We start from the raw sequence: 5,605 nt of genomic DNA on the forward strand, positions 1-5,605 counted from the left end.
GCACATGCCCTTGGGGGATTCACCCTGAGGAAAGACAGGCAGTATTTCCACCTTCTCTCCCTCAGGGTTTCTGTTTAGGAAAGCATCTCAAAATTGTGGCTGTCAAAAAAGCCCTAGTGGCAGAGATGTCTAAGATACATTAAAATAGCATATACCCTGTCCTCCCTGGCTGTGAACTATTTGTTTTTTAGGGTACGTCTACACTACAGGATTAATCCGAATTTATATAATTCGAATTTGGGAAACAGATTGTATAAATTCGATTGTATGCGGCCACACTAAGCACATTAATTTGGCGGTGTGCGTCCATGTACCGGGGCTAGCGTCGATTTCTGGAGCGTTGCACTGTGGGTAGCTATCCCATAGCTATCCCATAGTTCCCGCAGTCTCCCCTGCCCATTGGAATTCTGGGTTGAGATCCCAGTGCCTGATGGGACCAAAACATTGTAGCAGGTGGTTCTGGGTACAGCCTCACCCCTCCCTCCCTCCCTGCATGAAAGCAACGGACGGCAGACAACCATTTCGCGCCTTTTTTCCTGGGTGAACACTGCAGACTCCATACCATGGCAAGCATGGAGCCCGCTCAGCTCAAGACAGCAGTCATGAACATTGTAAATACCTCGCGCCTTATTGTGCAGTTTATGCTGAACAAGAACCTGGAAAACCAGGCGGCGAGGAGCAGGCTACAGCAGCGCGGCGACGACAGTGATGAGGATATAGACATGGAATTCTATTGAACCGTGGGACCCGGTGCTTTGGAGATCATGCTGTTAATGGGGCAGGTTATAGGCATGGAAAGCCGATTCTGGGCCCGGGAAACAAGCACAGACTGGTGGGACCGCATAGTGTTGCAGGTGTGGGACGATTCCCAGTGGCTGCGGAACTTTCGCATGCGTAAGGGCACTTTCATGGAACTTTGTGACTTGCTTTCCCCTGCCCTGAAGCGCCAGAATACCAGGATGAGAGCAGCCCTCACAGTTGAGAAGCGAGTGGCAATAGCCCTGTGGAAGCTTGCAACGCCAGACAGCTACCGGTCAGTCGGGAATCAATTTGGAGTGGGCAAATCTACTGTGGGGGCTGCTGTGATGCAAGTAGCCAAAGCAATCACTGAGGTGCTGCTACACAAGCTAGTGACTCTGGGAGATGTGCAGGTCATAGTGGATGGCTTTGCTGCAATGGGATTCCCTAACTGTGGTGGGGCGATAGATGGAACCCACATCCCTATCTTGGCACCGGAGCACCAGGGTACCCAGTACGTAAACCGCAAGGGGTACTTTTCAATGGTGCTGCAAGCACTGGTGGATCACAAGGGACGTTTCACCGACATCAACGTGGGGTGACCGGGAAGGGTTCATGATGCTCGCGTCTTCAGGAACACTACTCTGTTTAAACGGCTGCAGCAAGGGACTTACTTCCCGGACCAGAAAATAACCGTTGGGGATGTTGAAATGCCAATAGTTATCTTTGGGGACCCAGCCTACCCCTTAATGCCATGGCTCATGAAGCCATACACAGGCAGCCTGGACAGGAGTCAGGAGCTGTTTAACTACAGGCTGAGCAAGTGCAGAATGGTGGTAGAATGTGCATTTGGCCGTTTAAAAGGTCGCTGGCGATCGCTACTAACTCGCTCTGACCTCAGCCAAAGAAATCTCCCCATTGTTATTTCTGCTTGCTTTGTGCTCCACAATCTCTGTGAAAGTAAGGGGGAGACCTTTATGGCAGGGTGGGAGGCTGAGGCAAATCGCCTGGCTGCTGATTACGCACAGCCAGACACCAGGGCGATTAGAAGAACACACCAGGAAGCGCTGTGCATCAGAGAAGCTTTGAAGACCAGTTTCATGACTGGCCAGGCTACAGTGTGAAAATTCTGTTTGTTTCTCCCTTCATGAAAACCAGCCCCCTTTATTGACTCATTCATTCTCTGTAAGCAACCCACCCTCCCCCCAGCTTTCTTTCAAAGGAAATAAAGTCACTATCGTTTAAAAATCATGTACTCTTTATTAAGTGATTATAAACATAGGGAGAGAACCAAGAAGGTAATCTGGGTGAGGTTTGGGAGGAGGATATGAGGGAAGTATAAGGCCACTGCTCAAATTCAATATAATGACAGCCTTTTGGTTGGGCTGTCCACTGGGGTGGAGTGGGAGGGTGCACGGAGCCTTCCCCCCCCCGCGTTCTTACACGTCTGGGTGAGGAGGATATGGAACATGGTGAGGGGGGAGGGAGGTTATACAGTGGCTGCAGCGGCACTCTGTCATCCTGCTGCCGTTCCTGAAGCTCCACCAGACGCCGGAGCATGTCCGTTTGGTCACGCAGCAGCCCCAGCGTTGCAGCCTGCCACCTCTCATCTCGAGCGTCCCTCAAGACCTCACGTTCACTGGCATCTTTCCTAAATTTAGATACAGTGTCCTTCCACTCATTCAAATGAGCTCTTTCATTGCGTGTGGATTCCATTATTTCTGTGAACATGTCGTCTCGCGTCCTCTTTCTATGACGCTTTATCTGAGATAGCCTTCGGGACGGAGGAGGGAGGCTTGAAAATTTGCAGCTGCTGTAGGGAGGGTTGAAAGAAAGGAGTGAATTTTTTAAATTGATACATTTTACAGAACAATACTTATACTCTTTCATGGTGAAAAACACTATTCACATTACATAGCACATGTGATTTCAGTACAAGGTCGCATTTTCCATCTTAATATTGAGTGCCTGTGGCTTTGGTGTTAGAGATCACAGACGCAGGTCCGGGCAACAGAATTCAGCTTGCAGGCAGCCATGGTAAGCCATTGTCTTTCGGCTTCTGCGCCCTCCTTTCCCACATACCAAGCAAAGCCTGTTGACTGCTGCGGTTTTCCTGTTTAACCTTCAGCAGCAGAAAACAAACTAACCCTCCCACCATTCAATTCTCTGGGATGATCGCTGTATCCCTCCCCCCACCGCGTGGCAGGTATCAGGGAAGATCCCTGCAGAAACCAAACTAACCTCCCCCGCTCCCCCCCTCCTGCTATGAATTCCCTGGGATGATCAATGTACCCCTCCCCCGACCACGTGGCTGGTAACAGGGAAGATCCCTGCAGAAACCAAACTAACCCCCCCGCCATGAATTCCCTGGGATGATCGCTTTACCCCTCCCCCCACCGCGTGGCTGGTATCAGGGAAGATCCCTGCTAGCCAAATTCGAAAAGCTCTGGGCCAATTCCCCCCACCCCCCGCGCTTGGCTAACTGCAGGGAAGGATTTCTTATCAGCCACAGGCAAACAGCCCAGTAGGAACGGCCACCTCTGTCCCCTTAATTAAGTTCCGGTATTTCAACCAGGTTACCATGAGCGATATCACTCTTCTGAGGATTACACAGCAAGATAAAGAACGGATGTTGCTTGAATGCCAGCAAACACCGGGACCATACGCTGCCAGGCTTTGTCAGGCAATGATACCAGATTACTTGCTGCAAGCATGGCGTGGTCAAGTGTCCTACCATGGAGGACGGAATAAAGCGGCACTGCCCAGAAACCTTGTGGCAAGGCTTTTGGAGTACCTCCAGGAGAGCTTCATGGAGATGTCCCTGGAGGATTTCCGCTCCATCCCCAGACACATTAACAGACTTTTCCAGTAGCTGTACTGGCCACGAATGCATCCCAAGTCCTCAGGGCAAATTAATCATTAAAAAACGCTTGCTTTTAAACCATGTTTTATATTTTAAAAGGTAAACTCACCTGAGGTCCCTTCCATGGGGTCATGGTCTTGGCTACTGGCTTGGGAGGGTACTTCAGTCAGGCTGAGAAAAAGATCCTGGCTGTTGGGGAGAACGGAGTGCTGGGTGCTCTCTGCAAGCTCGTCCTCCTCCTCCTCCTCCTCTTCCCCATCCACAGAATCCTCAGGTGTAGAGACTATCCCCGACCCAGATTCCACGATCACAGGTGGTGTAGTGGTGGCGGCCCCCCTAGAATTGCATGCAGCTCGGCGTAGAAGCGGCATGTCCGCGGCTCTGACCCGGAGCGACCGTTTGCCTCCTTTGTTTTCTGATAGGCTTGTCTGAGCTCCTTGACTTTCACGCGGCACTGATCTGAGTCCCTATTGTGGCCTCTCTCCATCATGCCCTTGGAGATTTTTTCAAAAGTTTTGGCATTTCGTTTTTTCGAACGAAGTTCTGCTAGCACTGAATCCTCTCCCCATATAGCGATCAGATCCTGTACCTCCCGTGCGGTCCATGCTGGTGCTCTTTTTCGATTATCAGCCTGCATGGTTACCTGTGCTGATGAGCTGAGGTATCTGTGGTATCTGTGGTCACCTGTGCTCTCCACGCTGGGCAAACAGGAAATGAAATTCAAATTTTCCTGGGGCTTTTCCTGTCTACCTGGTCAGTGCATGCGAGTTCAGATTGCTGTCCAGAGCGGTCACAATGGTGCACTCTGGGACAGCTCTCGGAGGCCAATACCATCGAATTGCGGCCACACTAACCCTAATTCGAATTGACAAAATCGATTTTGGCGCTACTCCGCTCATCGGGGTGGAGTATAAGTCTATGTTACACACTTCTGGGCCTCCCAATGAGGAGAAAGTATTGGCTGCTTTCTTGCCATAATCCACACTGACTCCCTGGCAGTGAACCTGGGACAGTAATTTTGTATCTATAAAAATAATATTAAATCATACTTGATTTACAATTAATAATTAATTAATTTTTAATTAATTAAGACTATTAATTACATACAATTAATAGTCTTAAATAGAAATGTAATTTTCCTTCCCCAATCCCTCCAGATCAAAATAATTAATTATAAATTATTATTTAAATTATCTTAATCTGATTAGATAATTTTAATCTAGTTTGAAAGCTAGTCATCTCAGCCTCTATCATACACAGTATAAACAATTTAATCAAGTGCTTTCCTTTACCCACTATCATCATCTACACCTTTCTCAGGTTTTGCTTCATCCAGTTATTCTTTATTCAGCCACTGTATAGAATCATAGAATATTAGGGTTGAAAGAGACCTCAGGAGGTCATCTAGTCCAATCCCCTGCTCAAAGTAGGAGCAACACCAACTAAATCATCCCAGCCAGGGCTTTGTCAAGCTGGGCCTTAAAAATCTCTAAGGATGGAGATTCCACCACCTCCCTAGGTAACCCATTCCAGTGCTTCACCACCCTCCTAGTGAAAAAGCTTTTCCTAATATCCAACCTAGACCTCCCCCATTGCAACTTGAGACCATTGCTTCTTCTTCTGTCATCTGCCATGACTGAGAACAGCCTAGCTCCATCCTCTCTGGAACCCCTCTTCAGGTAGTTGAAGGCTGCTATCAAATCCCCCCTCACTCTTCTCTTCTGCAGACTAAATAATCCCAGTTCCCTCAGCATCTCCTCGTAAATCATGTGCCCCAGCCCCCTAAACATTTTTGTTGTCCTCTGTTGGACTCTCTCCAATTTGTCCACATCCCTTCTGTAGTGTGGGGACCAAAACTGATACAGTACTCCGGGTGTGGCCTCACCAGTGCTGAATAGAGGAGAATAATCACTTCCCTCGATCTGCTGGCAATGCTCCTACTAATATAGCCCAATATGCCATTGGCCTTCTTGGCAACAAGGGCACACTGCTGACTCATATCCA

Source organism: Terrapene carolina, unplaced genomic scaffold (genome assembly GCF_002925995.2).
Source record: "Terrapene carolina triunguis isolate 2854851 unplaced genomic scaffold, T_m_triunguis-2.0 Scaffold69, whole genome shotgun sequence".
Lineage (NCBI taxonomy): Eukaryota > Metazoa > Chordata > Testudines > Emydidae > Terrapene > Terrapene triunguis.